This window comes from Eubalaena glacialis, chromosome 10, assembly GCF_028564815.1.
Source record: "Eubalaena glacialis isolate mEubGla1 chromosome 10, mEubGla1.1.hap2.+ XY, whole genome shotgun sequence".
Classification (NCBI taxonomy): Eukaryota; Metazoa; Chordata; class Mammalia; order Artiodactyla; family Balaenidae; genus Eubalaena; species Eubalaena glacialis.
The window spans coordinates 65,601,502-65,623,133 of NC_083725.1; the positions used below are offsets into that span (position 1 = coordinate 65,601,502).

Here is a 21,632-nt window from a genome sequence, read left to right on the forward strand (position 1 = left end):
ATGCCCAGTAGTGGGATTGCTGGGTCGTGTGGTAGCTCTATTTTTAGTTTTTTAAGGAACCTCCATACTGTTCTCCATAGTGGCTGTATCAACTTACATTCCCACCAACAGTGCAAGAGTGTTCCCTTTTCTCCACACCCTCTCCAGCATTTATTGTTTCTAGATTTTTTGATGATGGCCATTCTGACCGGTATGAGATGATATCTCATTGTAGTTTTGATTTGCATTTCTCTAATGATTAATGATGTTGAGCATTCTTTCATGTGTTTGTTGGCAATCTGTATATCAAACTCAAAATGGATTAAAGACCTAAATGTAAGGCCAGACACTATCAAACTCTTAGAGGAAAACATAGACAGAACACTGTATTGACATAAATCACAGCAAGATCCTTTTTGACCCAGCTCCTAGAGAAATGGAAATAAAAACAAAAATAAACAAATGGGACCTAATGAAACTTAAAAGCTTTTGCACAGCAAAGGAAACCATAAACAAGACCAAAAGACAACCCTCAGAATGGGAGAAAATATTTGCAAATGAAGCAACTGACAAAGGATTAATCTCCAAGATTTACAAGCAGCTCATGCAGCTCAATAACAAAAAAACAAACAACCCAATCCAAAAATGGGCAGAAGATCTAAATAGACATTTCTCCAAAGAAGATATACAGATTGCCAACCATCAACTCTTAATGGCCCCATTGGTATCTTAGATTGGGATCACTTGGCTACAGGGAACAGGAAGCCTTTTAAACTAGCTCAAGCAAAGATGGGTATATCAGTAAGCTTTAGATGCAGGAAACAAAAAGCGCCCAAGCTATTGTTAGTAGAAAACGGTTTAAAGAAAAATGAGGTACTTTTAAAGTTGTTGCAAATTTAGGAGGAGTAAGTTGTAGGCTGGACCTTCAGGAATAACTCTCAGAACAACACTGCCAAACTGACTTGCCAGTGGAACTGCCACCTTTTGTACAATTAGGGAGCAAGAGGATCAGAAGCCCACCAATGGACCTACTGATTTTCAAGAATATACAACATAGCTGCAACTGAGGGGTCAGGATGCTGCTGCTGCTGCTGCGACAACAACTACCTCTAGATAAGCACAAAGTTAGTGAGTAGCCACTGAGATACTGTTACAGAAAAACCCAAAGTCTCTGTAACTGTTCTTTCCAGCAGCAGTAGCCAAAGCAGCAAGAAGATGACCTCTGCCTCACTTCTGCCTTCCCAAACTTTCATGAGTGCCTTTAACTGGTGGAGCTTTCTTTCCTACCACTCCTGTATTAGTTTTCTGTTGCTTGGTAAATTACCACAAACTTTGTGGCTTAAAACAACGCATATTTATCATCTTAGTTTCTGTGGGTCAGAAGTCTGTGGATGACTTAGGCAGGTCCTTTCCTCAGGGTTTCAGAAGGCTACAGTCATGGTGTTGGCAGTTTGCATTATCATCAGAGGCTTCCAAGCTCCCTCAAGTTGTTGGCAGAATTCATTTCCTTGTGGCTATAGAATTCCTGGTGCCATGCTTTTTAAAGGCCAGAAGGAGAGTGAGAGTGAGTCTGCTTGGAGTCTTATATATACCGAGAGCACCTGGGAACAGTGACTCTCCCCAGTAATGAACTCAGCTAGTGCATAGATCTTGGCTTCTAAATACTGTTCTTCAATGAAAGGAATAAGAACTCTTTGGAGACATGACTTATTTGAGGACTGGGTCAAAGAAAGTGAAAGAAGAGCCTGGAACATCTTGGGCCAAAAAGCAAGGAAGTGCTCAAAGAATGATGGGGACATGTGAAAAGGACACTGAGTGGTATAACTATTTTGGAAGACAATTTAGCAATTCTTATAGAGTTAAATATGCATTTATTCTACAACCCATCCATTTCATATCCAAAAGAAATGAAAATATATATCCACATAAAGACTTGTACATGAATGATCATAGTAGCTTTATTCATAACAGCCAAAAACTTGAAATGCCCATCAACAGTTAAATGGATAAACTAGTGGTAGTATATCCATACAATGGAATACTACTCAGCAATAAAAAGGAAGTACCGACTGACACATGAACAACATGGATGATCTCAGAAACATTATGCTGAATGAAAGAAACTAGACACAAAGAAGTACATACGGTTCCATTTACATGAAATTCTAGAATAGGCAAAATTAAGTTACAGTGATAGCAGATCATTGGTTGCCAGGGTGGGGCAGGGGGTAGGGGATTGACAGTAAAGGGGCACAAGGGAACTTTCTGGGTCAGAATGGGTATGGTAGTGGTTACAAGGAATAAACATTTGTCATAAATCATCAAGCTAAACACTTAAAATAGGTGTATTTTTATCACATGTAATTTATACTCCAATAAAGTTGATATAAAAAACTTGAGCAAAGGATCTGAACAGACACTTCACAAAATAGGATATCCAAATGACCAACAAACTTATGAACAGGTTTTCAACCTCATTAGTAATCAAAGGAATGCAGATAAACATAATATGATATCACTAAATACCCACCAAATGATTAAAATAATAAAGATTGATAATACCAAGTACTGGTGGGGATGTGGAACAGCTGGAACTCTCATTGCTGGTGGAAGTGTAAATTGGTTCAATTATTTTGGAACATAGGTTTGGTGTTATCTACTAAAGTTGGTTTTATAATGTGAAACTATAAAAGAAACCCACTTAGTCTGTGGCAGATATCTCTGGTACTTGTCACATTCCTTTAACCCACATCTAATTTCAGCTGAAATTGTGGAAAACAATTCCAACTCTCCTCATGGTGCTAGTGTGTCACCTCAAGTATACACTTTACATCTTTCCTTATTCTGCCTTAGGGCCTTCTCTGATACCTGTAGCCCTGCAAGCAAAGTTACAAGGTCCTTGGGAGTCAACAGCCCTGGGGGCAATCATCTTTCAAATAGGGATGGAAGCCTGTGGATAAAAGCTCTCATCTCTCAGATGGTTCTTTTTTTTAAAAAAATTAATTAATTTATTTTTGGCTGCGTTGGGTCTCTGTTGCCGCGCATGGGCTTTCTCTAGTTGCGGCGAGCAGGGGCTACTCTTGGTTGCGGTGCGCGGGCTTCTCATTGCCGTGGCTTCTCTTGTTGCAGAGCACGGGCTCTAGGCGCATGGGCTTCAGTAGTTGTGGCACGTGGGCTCAGTAGTTGTGGCTCGTGGGCTCTAGAGCACAGGCTCAGTAGTTGTGGCGCACGGGCTCTGCGGCATGTGGGATCTTCCTGGACCAGGGCTCAAACCCGTGTCGCCTGCATTGGCAAGCAGTTTCCTAACCGCTGAGCCACCAGGGAAGTCCTCTCAGATGGTTCTAATCTGGGAGACATTCAATATGTTTCTCTGAGGTTATGGCAGAAGTGAGACCCTCAATAACACACTCTACATTGGTTTTCCCTTCCCCTTGTCTCATTTCTGTTTTCTAGGATCACCTCCCAAATAAACTACCTGAACCCAAGTATTTATCTTAGGCTCTGCTTTTTGGGAAATCTAAACTTAGGTAGTTGATACCAGGAGTGACCTCAGAGTGAACACCCTCAGGATGGATTCTGGAACTGAATCACTCACTGATCAGATGGCAACAAGGACTCTGTTGTTGATGATAAGTTGAGCAGTGATAGCCCCTGATATGCTGTGCTGTCACAACGACTAAACTCTTCACCTGTGGAAGACTGGAGGTACAAATGGAAGGACTACACCAGATTATGTAGTAGCTCTAGCACAGGGGTTCTCAGCCATTTTAAAAAATATTGTCCCCCTAGGGAGAAAAATTAAATTAAAGTATTCTGGGGGGGAGGTGGGCAACAGAGGTGAAGGTGATCAAAAGGTACAGCCTTCCAGTTATAAGATAAATAAGTCTGGGGAATGTAACGTACAGTATGGTGACTATAGTTAAGCATACTGTTTTGCATATTTGAAAGTTGCTAAGAGAGTATATCTTAAAAGTTCTCATCACAAGAAACAAAAATTGTAACTGTATATGGTGATGGATGTTAACTGAACTTATGGTGGCAATCATTTCATAATATATACATATATCAAATCATTATGTACACCTAAAATGAATAATATGTTGTATATCAATTATAACTCAATAAATTATCCCTAGCCAGGGAAATGAATACTAAGGAATAAGATTTTGTCAAATAGGGTTGAGCTTTGGAGGACACAAACCATTATAAAATCTAAGATGTGTTTTGCCCACCTAAGAACAAGTTTTTACTTCCTTGGGGGTTGATACTGTCATTATTGAGAATGCATGCTCTAGCACTTGAATGGTATGGGAGTAAAGTTAATTATAATTCATGGAATTGGCTGGAACTATCTTAAAAGCCCTGAAGAAAGAGAATTTCAGGCTCAGGTCATCCACCTATCAATTCAGGACATGTATGAGATCCAGAAGACCTACATGGAAGATTTTTTAAAAACCCTCTTTTCCTGCAGCTAGAGAGCAGATTATGCTGAAAATCAGGCCCAGAATGTAATAGTTGGGGTGTCAGAGACCCCTTGACTGTTCTCTTATGCTAAAGTCAGCGTTCCTGTGGGTAGGGAGTGGGATGAGGCCTGGGATGGAGACATTTGGGTGGATGCAACTGAGAACCTGGCACCTCTAACAAGGAGCCCTTCCCACTTGTTAGCATAGAGCAGTCACCCTTGACTTGAGACTGTGTTAGTTTCCTATTGCTGCTGTAACAAACTATCACAACTGTAGTGGCTTAATACAGCAAACATTCATTATTTTACAGTTCTGTGGTCCAGAAGTCTGAAATTAGTGTCACTGAGCTAAAATCAAGATGTTGGCAGCGCTCTGTTCCTTTCTGGAGGTTCCAAGGAACAATCTGTTTTCTTGCCTTCTCCAGCTTTTGGAGTTGTTTTTATTCCTTAGTTGGTAGCTCTCTTCCTCTGTCTTCAAAAGGTGGATGGAGTGCTCCTCACACTGAATCACATCTCACATCTGACCTCTTATGTAGTCTAATCTACCTCTTCCTCACTCTTCTCCCTACTTTTCCCACGTTTAAGGATCCTTGTGATTACACTGAATCCACCCGGACAATCCAGAATAACCTCCTCATCTCAAGATCTTTAATTTAATCACACCTGCAAAATCCCTTTTGTCGTTGAAGGTAATATATTCATAGGTTCTGGGGATTAGGATGTGAACATTTTTAGGGAGCCATTATTCTGCCCACCACTGAGACCATGCAAAAACAGTTTAGATTAGAATTAATTTACTGGGTTATGCTCTTGGGTTAAGTTACTTAACCCCTCTGTACCTCAGTTTCCTCACCAATAAAATGGGGGGATAACAGTAGTCTATCTCAAAGGGTTGTTAGAGGTTTAAAAAGGGTGCTTAGAACAGTATCTGACACAAGGTAAGTACTATGTGAGCATTTATTAAATACATTTTCATAACACTGATTCTTACTATGTGTCAGGCACTATTCTAGATACTGGGGATATGGATAGCACGGGTAGGAATATGACTTGCTCTCAAGGAGCTCAGGGCATCAGATACACAAAGAAAATTACTATGCTGTCTGCTACATGCCATTAAAGGCATGGAAGTATTATAAGATTACAGCACTGTGAAGGCTCAGGGAAACTTAAGAAATATTAGTTTAATGAACAAATGAAAAGGACGTTTGAGCTGGGCTTTGTAGAATGAATAGGTGTTGGCCAGTGAGATAAAGAGAGAAGGGCTAGAGACATGAAGAAATGTGTATTCAAAGAACATTAAGTATCATTTCAGTGTGGCTGGAACAAAAGATATACCATGTGAGATGAAGCTAGAAAGGCTGGTGTAAGCACCAAGGTTGTACAGTGCCAAGTTAAGGAGTTTAGATTTTATCCTGAAAGCAACAAAACACTTTCAGAGTATTTAAACAGGGGAAGACATCAGATCTGTGGTTTTAAAAGGACATTCTGGTCACCAGTAAGAATGGGTTGAATCCGGAGAGACTGAAAGCTGCTCCATTTGTCTAGGTGATGGTAGTGAGTGAAGAGAAGGGCAAGGACTTGAGAAATATTTAGGATACTCTACAAGGACTTGGTGACCAATTTGATAAGAGTGTTGAGAGAGGAAGAATGGGGGCTATGTTCAGGTTTCTGGGTCAGTGGACTGCTGGATGGCGGTCCGTTCTCTAAGACCAGAAAGTAACGTGAGTTGCAAGCTTGGGGGGAAAACGTAGTAGGAATAGCCAACATTTCAAAGGGCTTAATACGTGCTAAATTGCACTTGCTATTATTATGGTAAAACTGAGGCTTAAAGAGATCAAGTTAAGGATACACACGTATAGAGAAATTGTGGCTTCGAAATGTTAAGGTCCTGTCACTAACATTTGTAGAGCTGGAATTTGAAGCAAAGCAATCTGATTCCAAACCCTTCGTCACTAATGTTGTTTCAGTTTGGGTCATGTGGAATTTGAGGTACAGTGGGGTATGTAAGCACTGCATTGGAAAATAGAAGAGGCACTGGGAGATACAGAACCCGAGCTCAGGAGAAAGGTTTGCGTTGAATGTAGCCTTCAGGTAGGAGAAAAGCGGGAAAAGAAGCCCATTCTTTTCTGTCTGTAACAGCAGTTGAAACCTCCATTATTATTTCTTTGCCCCCTTCCCCCCTCCAAAAAAAAAGAAACAGTATAATAAATGTCTGGCTCTGAGGTCCCAGGAGATGGGGTAGTTTCCAAATTCAGCACTTGGCAAAGAGCTAGCAGATGCCGTGGTGCTTTATAACCTGAAGAGGACCATAAGACTAGGGGGGTGAGCCATCTTTTTCGACACACCACTAACGCCCCCCGAAACCGTACCAAAGCCTTCCTGCGTCGAAGGAGCCTGCCCCTGTATAGTGTGCGGGGCTCGAGGTGAGACGCGGGCGCAATGACGTCACGCGGAGGCCGGGTGATTCCCCAGCCTCTTGCGTCATGCACCGATGACGTCATTCGAAGAGCTTGCTCCCCCGCCCCCCCACCCCGGATGGCCTCGCTCACGTGGGTCTGTCCAGCCCTCCCCGCCCCCTCCCACCTGCGGGAGGCGGGCCGAGCTGGGCTCCGTCGGCGCCTAAGCCTCGCGGGGGAGAGGGCGGGGGCCGGTGGGCGAGGCGGTCGGCCCGGGGCCCGGCGTACAATAGCTCGGCTTAGGTTGGGGAGGCGGCCCGGCAGCGGCTGCAGCTGCAGCTGGAGTCCAAGGTGTCGGCAGCACCGTAGACGCCCCCTCACGGTTCCCCCCTCCCCCTCTGCTCGTCCGTCGCGCCTACCCGCCGCCTCCCTCCCCGGCTCTGCTGTCCTACTCCACAGACGCTTTCCCTCAGACTCTTATCCCCTCTTTCTAGGAGCCCCGCGCTCGCGAGAGCCCCTCAAAGAACTCTCTGTCTCCCCACCTCCTCCCCCAGAGGCCACCCGAGCTCCTCACATCTCCCCGACCCTGGGAGCACGCACCCCCCTCAGCCGACTCGCCTAGCTCCCTCTGCCTCCCCCCCATCCGACTCCCCCCACGGTCGCTGACCACCCCCCCCACCCCCGCCCGGTCCTGAGGGACTCCCCGGCGCGAGCGGGGTGGGGAGGCGCCGAGAGAGCGGCGGCTGTGGCGGCGGGAGGGAGAAAGTGAAGCGTCCCCTCGTGCACTCGCGCGCTCACTCCCGGACTCGGCCGCCGCCACCGAGCAGGAGAAGGAGGAGGAGCCGAGTCGAGCCGAACGTGCGCGGAAGGTGAGAGCCGGCCTCCCGCCCGGTACCCCTGGCTGTGGGGCTGGGGCGGCGCGGGGTGGGGCGCCGGGGCCCATTCATTCTCCGCGGCGGGGCCGGTTGGACGGGGGCGCCAGGTGAGGCGAGGCGGGGGCGGCCCCTGCGAGGCTGGCCGCTTCTGTCGGACCAACAAAGGCCCCCTGTGTACTGACCGGCGCAGCCGCCGGTCTCGGACGCCTGGGGCCCCTAGGGGCCCGGGGGAGGACAGGGGCAGGGGAGGGGACGGGAGATCCGACAGGTCCGGCCCCGGGAGCGACTCCCTCCCGAACTTTGTGGTCCTCCGATCCTAACCCTGGCCCGCGACGGGGAAGCCTAGCAAGGCGGCGTCAGATTCATTGTGCGCGAAAAAATCACCCCTGTCCAGGCCGGGGGGCGGGAATCACCTATAGAGCTGAACTCCTTGAAAAGTACGAGTGGATAGTGCTTGACTTGTACTGCCCCTCCCCCACCCCGGGAATACTCTGTAACGTGGAGTTAAAAACAAACGGGGAAAGGAGAATTGGAGTTACTTTATGTTCATTATTCCATTTCAAAAGACGTGATTATTATAGCCTTTACTGTATTGAATATTTTCACAGCAGACATTACCGGGAGTGTTTTGGAAGAATACTTGAGAAGTTTTGAGTGTTTGTGGGTGTTGGGAGCAAAGTGCTTGTTGTTTGTTAAGCCCTTTGGGTAACTGTCTTATGCTTCCCCCCACCCCCCCCGCCCGAACTGTGAAAGGTGAAGGGAAGGGTTAGTACTTTGGTTACCAATAAAAATTCGAATTAACTAGTCTAGCCTTTATTGTAAGAGTTGTTCCTGAGAAAAATCTTTAATTTTGCCTACTGTGTCTTTGGGTTCTCTCTCTCAACTTTATCAGGAGAAAACAGGAGTCAGCAGTACACAGATGCCTCCTCATTGGTCTTACCTTATGACTTCATCTACTTCCTGTGTGACCTTGAGCAGGTGACTTCCAGTCTTAAAGTTGCAGGAGTTTGCTTTTGTGCCCTAGAACAGGTAGATGTCTACCACCGACTTAGTTTTCAAGACTCTACTGAAGCATCCCCCCACCCCCAGTGTGAAGTCTTTGCTGGCATCCACCCCCATACTCCTCTCAGGCAAAACTTTCTCATTGGGTCCCTCAGAGGCCTGGTAGGATTTCTACCACAGCACTTGTAACATTTTTTTGTTCCTATTTGGGAAATCCTAAATCAGGTGCATATGAAATCCACCTCACCTCAACTAGAAACTGTACTTCTCAAAAAGGGTTTTGGAATGATGGACCCTGAAACATTCGCTGAAGCTTACCTACGTTAGCTCATGGGTCTATCTGGTAAATTTGCTTGTTCAGTCATTCATTTACCCAACATTACTGGAGTCTGGAGAGCTACTGTGTTTCAGGTCTCCTGCTAGGGCTGTGCGGATTTAGAATCTATTAAGACACTCCCTGTCTTCAAAGAGCTCAAAGTCTAGTGGGTGAGGTAGACATGTAAACAATGAAGGCTTTCCCTAGTCTCTACTCCAGTTGTACAGAGAGTAGTGTGCAATAATTGAGGCTGCTGGACCTGTTTTTCAGGTCTTGTCCTGGCCAAAGTGAGTCCTTCAGGGAAGGTGGTGACCTGCTTCTCATCTATAAAATAGCCCTTGACAAAGAGCTTGTTCAGTTCAATTCAGTATACATTTACTAAGCACATGTTATGAGGCCCTGTGCTAGGTTTGGAGGAAGGAGTGCTTTCTAAAAGGACTGCACTGTGTGTCCAGAGAGATCTTTGTAAAACAAAACCCAGTGATTTATCCCCACCCGACTAGTCATTGCCTAAAGATAAAATTTTATACACTTCGAGGTAAGAAGCTCTCAGAGATTAGAATACTGCCAGCCTTTGCAGCCTCACTTTCTATAACTCCCCTGCCACCCTCTTCTCATCTCTGCTTTTGCATGTACTGTTCTTTCTGCCTGGAATGCCACGCTGTACCTGCCTGTGGAGAAGTGCTTGCTGGACCTCTGGGAAGCAGTCCCTTAGTTTCTCCTCCTATTACCTCCATAGAATGAGTTGCTCTTCCACCCTCTGGCTCATGTACAGACCACTCTTAGAGGTCTCTATAGCTCTCTATTGCAAATATTTGAGTTTGTGCCTATCTTTTCCATGAACCTGTGAATTTCTTGAGGGCAGGATCTGTTTAGTCCTAGTGCCTAGCAAAGTTTCTGGCAGTGAATAAGTGTTTGAAATGAATGTATGAATAAAGAAGCAAGTCAAGACCCATGAGTTAGAGGTTACCTAATTCTGTGGGTTAGAATAATTAGCTCCAAGTGTGGTCTCTGCACTAGCAGCATCAATACAATCTGGAAATTTGTTAGAATTGCAAGTTGTTTGTCCCATTCCAGACCTACAAATGAAAAACTCTAGGGTTGGGGACTCCAGATATTTGCTTTAACAAGTCCTCAAGGTGATTCTGATACTTGCTAAAGTTTGAGAATCACTGGGTTAAAAGATCTGCTTTTGGTAAGACCAGCTCCTTGCCACCTCCCCCCCCACCCCCCTCCCTCCTTTTTCTTCCATGGCACAAACTGCCTGACATTCCATTCCATCTATTCCATTCTGTTCCATTCCATTCCATCCTATCCTATTCTATTATACTCCATTCCATTCCATATCATCTATTTTTGCCACTTGATTGAAAGCTTCCTGAAAGCAGAGAATTTTGTTTTATTTACTGCTTTAATCCCAGGGCCTAGAATAGTGACTGTATATAGCAGGCACTCAAATATTTGTTGAATGAATAATATAAAAATGATTTAACCCCATTTACTGCCAGCTGCTACGTTGGGGGTTTATTCAAGAATAGTTCTCAGTAGGAAGAGGAACCACACTCCAATATGCAAAGCCAAGTGGATTCTAACATTTTGGGGGATTTATTTTAGATTGAGCTTTTCTTCCCTTTTACATCTGTCTTTCTCCACCAAAGCCTGGAGGATTTTTTTTTTCTTTCTTTTTTTCTTTCAGCCAGGACCTTAAAATTGCACTTAAAATATCCTAGGCCAGGATTGTTTCTTGGGAACTTGCATGTGGTTTTGCAAGTTTAAATAAGCACCCTAATTTTTGAACCTTTTAACTTGAAACTATCTCTTCCTGATCTCCTGTGGTTTTTATCTTTCTCTAGTGATACTTAAAGCCATACAAGGGCCTGTTTGACTCCACACAAAGGTTTCTCTTCCTTGTGAAGCTCTTAAAATGTTTTGTTTCTTTCAGTTTCTTATTAGCCCTAAGATACCATATCCAGTTTTCTTCTTTCCTAACTTCCCTCTGGGAGATTGGCTTCATTTGTTGATTCATTTATTTGTAAACACTTGTTGAGTCCTTCTCTACCATATGCCAGGTCCCATGCTTGGACAGGATGTTCAGATATACATAGGATGTGGTTCAAGTCCTTAAGGAGTTAAAGATACTACAACATGATGTGATAAGTGTGGAAATGAAGAAATTAAATAGAGGGATAAAGTGATGCATACTCATAAAGATGGGACAAAGCTGTCTTTCTAATTTTTTTTCTCAGTTTTGGAATAGTTTATCAAACAAGCATCATTTTGATAAGCAGACTTTAAAATCTTTTAATTAAGAGGTTGGTGGCTTTACTGGGGAAAACTAAAACAAAAATCAAGGTAGAATCAGCAGTTGCTAATTTGAGATAATTCTCAATTCTGTTGTTAATGAATTTTCCTTTCCCCCCTTTTTATCTTTCTAAATCATGACTAGAAAGTAGGGAAAAAACTTTTTTTTTTTAAATAGTAAAGAGGGAAGTTTAAGTTTATCAAAAAGAATATGCTGTTTCATTTTAATTCCTAAGGACTAATGTTATAATTTGGGGTGGGGGGGTAATGAAACCCAGAGAAAGTCAGGAGACCTTAATTTAGTCTCTATATTACTGCATGACCTTATGGAAGTAATTTTATCTTTGTGCCTTTTGTCCTAACTGTAAAATAGGGTTAGTAACAGTTGCTATGACTAGCTTACAGCTATGAAGCAACTGAAAAAACATTGAATGTAAGGAAACTTTTGAAAAGTATAATTTGTTAGCTGGTTGTTAGGTGGTGGTAAACTTATTAACAGCAGCTTACATTATTGAACAAATGTTATGTACCGGATACTATGCGAGATATTTTTTCCAGTCTTCAAAATAAGCATGTAAGAAGATTGTTAGTATCTCTATTTCATGGATAAGGAGGTTGAAACTCAGACTGGCAAAGGGAACTTGTTCAAGCTTTTGTTGAAAGTAAGTGGCAAACCTCAGTTCCATTCTATATCCATCTGATACCAGCAGTTATGTGGCATGTTCATTACCCCAGATGCTTTAATTTTTCTGTATGGCAGGTGTAGGAATGTTTTGTAAGTATATTGCTGTGAGAGTTAAAATCTTTCTTCATTTAGCCTGCTCTCTTTTTTTGTGCATAGAAAGACTGGTGAAGAAAGACTTACGTGGATTTATATTTATCATTCATTAGGAAAAAGAATAGCATCTTTCCCTGGTTTTGTTCAGTCTTCACAACAGCCATGTGAAATAGATATTTCCATTGGCTTGCTCAAAGGCGCATCATTAGCAAATGACTAAATATTGGTTTAAAACTACATTTTTTTGAATCTAAATGTACTTTATTTTTGCCACTATGTCATATTGCCTTTTAAACTCTATCAGGCTAAACTTTGGGGCACTAGAAATGTCCTTTTAGATTGCTTTCTAATCTCTCTAACCTCTTCTCACTAAGAAATCCCAACTGAAGTCCACAGTTTGAACCCCCAAAAAATAATTGCTGATAAAACTCTGCCAGATGGTCATGATATTGCAGACTTATAGGATAACACTTCTTTACTGAAGTTGAGAGATCAGACTTTATCCGTGTTCTGAGTCACCTGTGCCTGAATATTCATTTTTCCTTTGCCAATGTAGATTTATTAACATAATGTAATACATTTTTCTGCTTTAGTGTTAAGCTTTATCTCTCATAAATAACTTCCTCCGCTCTCCCATCTAGTCTTTGAGATGGGAGAAATCTTCTATGTGCCAGGATCCTCCAGATTATCCCCTCTTTAGGAATAGTGTAGTAACAAGTCAAGAGAGAACCAGAGGTTCATTGATCCCTCATAAATATGATTTTATTTGGTATTGATTAATTCTCTAAAATTTATCTAAGTCTTAATTATAAAAAGTCCATTATGTTTTGGCTCTTATTCATGGAGTCAGGGTGTAGTAATTTGCAGGCAGCACTGGGAAATTCATTCTTGTTTATGGGGCTTTCTTCTTCCACTTTTCTACTTCCAGTTCTCTCCGATGTCCCTTTCCCTTTCAGACTGTGTAAGTACTAACTGAGGCTGCAAGGACATTTTTCTCCTTTATAGACTCTGTCTTGTGAATCTTTTGGGATGATAAATGACAGTGACGGTATATGTGTGGCCTCCACCCTCATCTGCCTGCCTATATCTTCAAGGCCTAGCTTTCCTTATTCTCTCTCTCCCTGATTTGCACAAAGGGATTGATGGCTTTCTCATTTGAATCCTTGCCTCATAGTACTTTGTATATTATGGCAATATTATTTATCATTTTTCTAGGAAAGGAGATAGATGTAGAAGGAAGAGCACTAAATTTGGAGTTAGGCAAAGACCTACTTGGACACTTAACTTATTTAAATCTCTGTTTCTTCATTTGGAAAATAAAAATAATACCTAACTCACAGGGTTGTTGTGAAGATTAAATGAATAACATATGTGAAAATGAATTGTAAGATGTTAAGTTATATAGATGTTAGGTACAATTGTTATAATTTTATGACTGCAATTATGTATAGCAGTGGTTTTTAATTTTGGCTATGCATTTGAACTACTTGTGAAGATGTGAAAAAAAATACAGTTGCCTGGGCTCTATCTCAGGTCTACTTAATCAAAATCTCTTGGAATCTCTGTTCTTGAAAAGTTATAGATGATTCTGATATGCAGCCAAGTTTGAAAAGTACTGCCTTATAATATTTTGCATAAATGTCTTTGGTACTTATTATATGAAAACTGTTTGTCATCTAAAGTCCCTTTATTTGCTAAACACATATTAAGCCTCAGGCATTGTCATGGGCTGTGAAGAAACAGATAGATGATACCTTGTCCCTACCTTTAAGTTTATATTTGAGAAACAAACATGTCTGTAGACAACTGTACTATATTGAGAAAAAAAAGACACATGGATATATATACTGGTGCTATGTGAAGACAGAGGAAAGGCATCTACTTCACCTGAAATAGGGATGGTCTGGCAAGCCTTCTCAATGGAAGTGACACCTAAGTTGGATTTTGAGAGATAAGCAGGGGTTAACCAAGACAGTGGGAGAGAGGTAGAAAGAGAAGGAGAAGGAAGACCTTCCTGAAAGAGAGAAGTATGAGGGCTAGAAGGCTTGAGAGCATGTTTGGGGAACCCTGAGTAGTTTAGTACACTTAGAGGATGGGGTGCAAGGTGGGGAGTGGTAAGAACAGACAGGAGAGCAAAGCTCAGATGATGAATGGCCTTTTGGATAGTGTACAAAGTACTTTCACTAATGTTATCTCACTTTATTCTTTCAACAACTCCCTGGGTTAGCTAAGACAGGAGTTATTTTATGTCATTTTATAGAAGTGAAAACAGAGGTTAATTGAATTGCTTGAGGCTGTACAGCACAGCTATGGTTTGAGGACCAGTCCTTCTGACTCTTGAGCTCGTGCTTCTTCCAATACACTGTAGCTCTCTTATACTTTTATGGTGTTGTGAGGATCAGGTGAGCTCCATAGATAAAAGCATAGCAATTCATAAGCTGTAAAGTGCTTGACTCATGTTGGCTATTAGTTGGGAGTTTGGACTAAGTGACCTATAAAAGTGCTTTTAGCTCTAAGATTCTGTGGGCATTTTCTCGGATTTTCCTTAATCATTTAAATAGATTTTTTTTCCCAGGAGTTGGTAACCAGGGTCCAGCAAGCTAAAATAGCGTCAGTCACTCTTCCAATTTGAATGTCTTTACTCAAACCCCCTTGTTTGTTTTTAAAATACATTTATGTTTCTTTTATTATGAAAGTAATATGTGATTCTTGTAGAATATATGGAGAATACAGAAGAATAAAAGGTAAAACAAGGACAACAACAAATCTATCAGTTTTATTGTAGAAGGATAACCAATAGTAAGTATTATAGCATTTCATCTATACCCTTCTAATCTTTTTTAAAAATGAGTTTGAGATAGTGATCTCCCTGTTTCCCAGCCACCTTCTCCCCCTAGCCTCATTGTATGTTGGGGATAAATGACATCAGGAACAAATCAGCATCCTCAGCCTCATTACAACTGACCTTTTACTGGGGACTTTCACAGTGCCAAGTACTTTACATTTGGTTTTTCATTTATTCCTCAGAATAATCCTATAAGAGAGACACTGTTTTATACTCATTTTACAGATTAGAAAATTTAGAAGCAGAGAGGTCAAGTTGGGATTTGAAGACATTTTTATGATTATTACTGTGTAACTACGGCAAGTCGCTTAACCACCCTGAGCCTTCGTTTTCCTTAGCTGTCACATAGATGTTTTAAATTTTTTAAAATTTATTTTTAAAAGTAAATTTATTTATTTATTTTTGGCTGCGTTGGGTCTTTGTTGCTGTGCATGGGCTTTCTCTAGTTGCAGTGAGCGGGGGCCACTCTTCGTTGTGGTGCGCGGGCCTCTCATTGCGGTGGCTTCTCCTGTTAGGTGTATTAAATTTGATGCCAGCTTCTTAGTTCAAATATTTTATGACAGTGTTTTAAAATTTTTTAATTTATTTAAAAATTTTTTCTATCTTCTTCTCTCCCCTGCCTTCACCCTTACTCCATAGTAAAATAGGCCATGATCCCCATAGTCCATCAGTAACAGTATTTCACTATGGAAACAATTCTCAGTGGGCTAGAGGAGTAAAATTTAAATTTCCAGGTTGGGGCATGGGCAGAGAGGGACTTGGTATAGTTGGAGGGACTCTTAGTTCCCCAGTCACCTGTTGAAGAATTACTATTTTATAACATTTTCTTCTATTTAAGATTATTTTCCCGTCTGGAATTACCTGGCCGGTCCAGAGTCTGATATTTTTGTTTGGTGTCTGGGTACATTTTGCTTGGTCAGTTCAAGAAGTTATCTATATGTAATCTGCAAAGTAACTTAAAACAAGAAACTAGATGAGCAAAGGGGAAAAATTCATTATGATACACTTTTTTAAGTCCACGTTTCCTAAGTAGCCTAGAGACAATTAATATATATATTTAGGCTTTACTGTTTTCAAAACACTTTCATATACAACCTCATTTAATTCTGTCCTCAGTGCATCATATTTTTACAGATGGAAAGAAGTTAAGTGGCTTGTCCATGATAACATAGCTGGGAGTTTACAAATTGGAATCTTTAATCCATATCATCTGTCTCCAAATCTGGTGTTGGCTCCTGATCATTTGGGTGCTGCCTTGACCAGTGGCACTTCCTTCATTTTCCCTTGACTTTAAAAAAAATCCTGGTTCCTTGGAGAATGTTAAAAGCTCTTTGCAGTTCATTCTTTTTCCAAAAATCATGTAGTTTCTATCCATTGCCAGTTGCCAGAAAGTTGTCTGAAGTTGACTACTTTGTTAAGGCCCCAGGCCACTTGGGAATGGCTGCTGAGAATATTCTTACATGTGGGTTGGTAGAGTAGGGACAAAACATATACACTTCCACATGCATACAAACCAAATGCATCTCTATAGTGCTTCTATTTATCTATCCCTTAATTAGTCTACAGATATTTGTTGATCACTTCCTATGTGCCAGGCATGTGCTTAGTACTAGGGGTACAATCATAAGCAATACAGAAATGGTCCTTGTCCTTGCTCTTATAAAGCTTACGCTCCAGAGAGGAATAAAGAGAAAAGCATTAAATGTGTAAATAAGTAGTTGCAGGTTTTGATAAGTCCTACAGAAGATAAAGGAGTAGTGTAGAGAGTTTTGGAGTGCTAAGAGGAAGGCCTCATAGAGGAGATGATACTTTTAAAATAAGATATGTGAGATAAGTAGATACTAGTCATGCAGAGAATGGAGTGTAGAGCATTGCAGGCAGAGGGAACATTTTAAGTGCACAAAGGCCCTGAAAGTAGGTAAAAGTTTAGAGCTATGATGTTCAGTATGGTAGCTACTAGCCAGTGGGGTTACTGAGCATTTGAAATGTTGCTGGTTCATATACAGATGTGCTGTAAGTGTAAAATACACACCAGATTTCAGGCTTAGTACTGAAAAAAGAATTTAAAGTAATTAACTTTTTATATTGATTATATGTTGAAATGTTAATATTTGGATAAATTGGGTTAAATATATTTTCAAATTAATTTAACTTGCTTTTCTTTTTTAACTTTTAAAATATAGCTACCAGAAAATTTAAGATCACATATGTAGCTTGTGTTAGTGGCTTGCATTATATTTCTATTGGATAACGCTGGTTGAGCTCAACATGGAGGAACTAAACACAGGACATTATGGTTGATGCGCCGTAGGGAGCAAGAGTGAATGGTATGAGATGAAGCTGGTGTGGTAGGAAGAGACCTTTCAAGATGCTACCCTGTGCAGTATCCTAGTTAATCCTGAGAGACTGAGAAGGGATGAATAAATCAGATTTTACAGACAGAGGCAAACAGTGACTGCCCAAACCACTCCCCACCCCTTGGTGCTAGAATGAGGAGATGAACCAGCACTTTTAGCATAGTGTCTTGAGTGTAGAATGTTCTCTATCATTGTCAGCTAAAACAAACAAACAAATAAATATTGAGGAGCAAATTGATTAAATTGACTAATCAAAGTTTTTAAGTGGTTTTGAGATTGTCTCTGGATATCTATAGTATCTAAGTAGAACGCTTCGTCAAAGATTGAATTTTTTATTCAACTTTTTTTTTTTTTTTAATTTTTTTGGCACGTGGGATCTTAGTTCCCCAACCAGGGATCAAACCCACGCCCCCTGCATTGGAAGTGCAGAGCCTTAACCACTGGACCACCAGGGAAGTCTGAATTTTTTATTAAAAAAGAAAAATCCCTTCTTTAGGCTGACTCCTCTTGAAGCAGTACACTTCTTTCAACTATTTTGTATGTTTAAAAATTCTTTATAATAAAATATTGCGATGGGAGTATGTTTAGTGAGCACTAATATACTCATTTAGGTTCTATAATATTTTGCTATATTTGCTTTATTGAATATCCATCCCTTAATCTATTCATCAATCCATGTTATTTTGAAGCATTTCAAAAAAAGTTGCAGACGTCAGTACACTTCACCCTTAAACACTTTAGCATTCATACTCTTACCCACTACTCTATGGCATTATTTGATTAATGTCTGTCTGCCCTACTAGACCCTATGCTCCAGAGAATCATTTTTCTTTAAGGCATGACACCTTGAAGAGAAAGAATTTTAACATAGTACCCCTTTCCTTAAAATAAAAGTATCTTTTTTTTTGCTCCGCGTTGTAGTCACAGTTCCTAACATATAGTAGCTACTCCATAAATTTTTTTTTTTTACATTTTTAAAAATAAATTTATTTATTTTTATTTTTGGCTGCGTTGGGTCTTCGTTGCTGCGTGCGGGCTTTATCTAGCTGCGGCGAGTGGGGGCCACTCTCGTGGTGCTGCGTGGGCTTCTCATTGCGGTGGCTTCTCTTGTTGAGAAGCACGGGCTCTAGGCGCGCAGGCTCAGAAGTCGTGGCTCACGGGCTCTAGAGCGCAGGCTCAGTAGTTGTGGCGCACAGGCCAGCCGCTCCACGGCACGTGGGATCCTCCCGGACCAGGGCTCGAACCTGTGTGCCCTGCATTGGCAGGTGGATTCTCAACCACTGCGCCACCAGGGAAGCCCCATAAATGTTTTTTGACTGAATGAATGAAAGTGGAGCCAGCATTCAAACTGAGGTCCATATGACTTATTTACCCAAGTTTAGCAAACATACAAGAATCCTTTCAATTGTCTGGTGTTGGGAGAGGCCAGGAGAGAAGAAACCTCCCTGTGTTAAATATTTAGGTGCCCAGTACAAATATCTCTGACCTGAGTCAAAGTTGAATGCATGCCCTGGTGTAGCTAAGGATGTGGAAAATTCTTAAGCTGATCACCAGCTACTTTGCCATTCTGGGTCTTTCTTCATTTTATTTGAGTTGAAGAATTAAATGTTACTGAAAAATGACATTGGATTAAGGCCCTTTTAGGCATATTTGCTTTCCAGAAGTTTCCTTTCTAAAATTTTTTTTAGTACTCTCCCAGGCAACATTTCAAAATTGGCAGAGTTCTTTTAGGTTAGTATCAATTTCTTTATAGGGCCACAATTGTAATAAGGCTTAACACATACAATGTTACTAACTTTATTACATTAAAAATAACAGAGCTCTATTTAACAAACTATTTTGTAATACTGTTAATAACTTTAAAATTCAGGCACAATTCCATCAGTCAAATGAATAAACTCTTGTTTCCTTTTTTCTTGTATGTAAACATACCTATTTACATAATTATAATCACAATGTAGACCTACATTTGTTGTTTGCCTTTTTTTTCTTGACTTACAAACATTTCCCCCGTGTTACTGTGTAGTGTTCATTATAAAATTTAAGATGATATTCCATAATTTGCCTAATGCCATTGTATCAGTCAGTGTTCTACCAGAGAAACAGAACCAGTAGAATTCTTTAGCAGGGAAACCTCAGTTTTGCTCTTGAGGTCTTTCAACTGATTGGGTGAAGCCTACGCAGGTTATGAAGGATAATCTCCCTTGTTTAAAGTCAACTGAATGTAGATGTTTACTGTATCTATAAAATACCTTCACAGCAGCACCTAGTTTAGTGTTTAATTGAACTACTGGGTACTATAGCCTAGCCAAGTTGACATAAAACTAACCATCACAATCATTTAGGTTTTTTTCCCTGTAATAAATTACACCGTAATTTTATCTGTAACACTACATACAGCTTTTTACTTTCAGAGTTTATTTCTTTAGAATAAATTCCCATAGGTGGAATTACTGGATCCAGTGATATGAAGACCTAATAGGCTCTTGACAGGATTTAATATTTGCAAACTGAGAATACCACCACAGCCTTTCTTTTAATGATTTCTTCAGGAGTTGGTCTGTTCAACTGACTTATTTCCCATTTCCAAAAACCTATTTTTTCCCCCCTGTATTTTCTAGCTCTGGAAATAGCTGCTTTTCTTCAGGGTTATCTTCAATTCTCCCCTCAGTCTCCACCTGTCACTTTCTCTTTTGTGCTTTCACTTCTCTCCTACCCCTCACTTTGTCTCATTTATCACAAATAAAATAGAAGCGTTATATTCCTACTTCTGAATCTGAGAATCTACTTGGATTGTACCCATTTTTGCCTTCGCTCCTTTTTTTACAATGAAGGAAATGATTCTCTTTCAAGGAAAGGCCTGATCCTTCATATGCTTTTAGATTCCTTCCTGTGGTCCTGTCTTAGAAACCTCACTTCACTACCTCATTACATTTTGCTTTTTACTGAGTTATCATAAGCAGCATTGAAATGTTTTATTTAAAGGAAAACAGTTTTCCCCTTCTCCACCAAACAAAAGCGCTCCTGAGATCCTATGTCAGCCTTCAGCTAAGCGCTATTTTTGCTTTCCTTCAAAACTAGTCTTCTTTAAATAGCTGTTTACAACTTCTGCTTCTAATTCCTTACCTCCCATTTACTTGGCAGCCTACTCCGCTCTGCTTCTACCCCCATCCCCCCACCTTATCACAACTGCTTGTGCTAAGGCCCATATGACCCCTATGGTGCCAAATCTACTTAAAAAAAAAAAAAGAAAAAAAGCAAACAACCCCAAAACCGTAGCCACACATATACCACTCCCCTTCCCATAATCCCTTAATATCATCAAAATGTTCAGTTGTGGTGCAAATGTCATACTTTTCTTTCTTTCTTTGTTTTTGTTTTTTTTTTCTTTAACAGTTTGAAACAGATAAGGGCTACACAGAGAGATTGGTTGACATGTCTTTTATGTCTCCTTTAATCTCTAAATTCCCTCTCAATCTCTTTTTTCCCCCTTTCAGATTATTTGTTGAAGAAACCAGTTGTCCTATAAAGTTTCTCACTGTCTGGATTTTGCATCTCCCTGTTATAATTTAACAATCCTTGTTTCTATACATTATTTGTAAGTTAGTATCTAGAGGCTTGATCAAATCCAGGTTTTTTTTTTTTTTTTTTTTGCATGGCCACTTTATAGGTGTTGGTGTGTTGTTCTTTCACTGAGAGGCTCACAGTGCTTGGATGGCTCTCTTTTTGTGTTGTTAGCAGCCACAGAATTTCCTTTTCATTCTTATCTTTCTGGACCTCTCAGTATATTTGCCTTTATTGATTACTCCCTCTTTAAAATATGCTTTGCCTTCTGTGATATCACTTTCCTTGTTTGCCTCCTACCTCTGACCATTCCTCAGTGAAATTTGTTGCCTTTTTCTACAATGTTGATTTTAAATGTTGGAATTCCTCAAGGGAGAGATCCTCTTCTCTTACACTGTTCTCTCTTTCTACTTGATTTCATTCATTGTCCTACCTTTGAATACTATATATATGCTCTCAACTTCTGTATTTCCCCAGATATCTCTAGTCTAAACCTCTCTCCTTAACTCTAGACTCATATATTCAATTGCCCACTTGATATTTCCACTTTGAGGTCTTACAACGTCTCCTTCTTTATATACTCTAAACTGCGTTCTTGGTCTTCTTCCACAAACCTGGTCCTCTCCCAGTTATCACTGTCTTAGTAAGTGGCATCTTTGTTTCTCTAGTTGCTCAAACCAGAAATTTAAGGTTCATCCCTTACACCTCCTTCTCTCCTGACACCCTTCTCTCCTGTCCTTCATATGGATAACTC

The 21,632-nt window shown here is 40.8% G+C and overlaps 1 protein-coding gene across 2 annotated transcripts in view; it reads left to right on the plus strand.

The window, feature by feature from the left end:
• The first annotated feature begins 7,081 nt into the window (after positions 1-7,081).
• Positions 7,082-21,632, plus strand: part of PAK1 (p21 (RAC1) activated kinase 1) — a 155,416-nt gene continuing 140,865 nt past the window's right edge. For both annotated transcript variants that reach the window (XM_061204106.1, XM_061204109.1), the window contains exon 1: positions 7,082-7,709. The gene's annotated coding sequence lies outside the window, so the exon portion shown is untranslated. The remainder of the gene's footprint in view (positions 7,710-21,632) is intronic.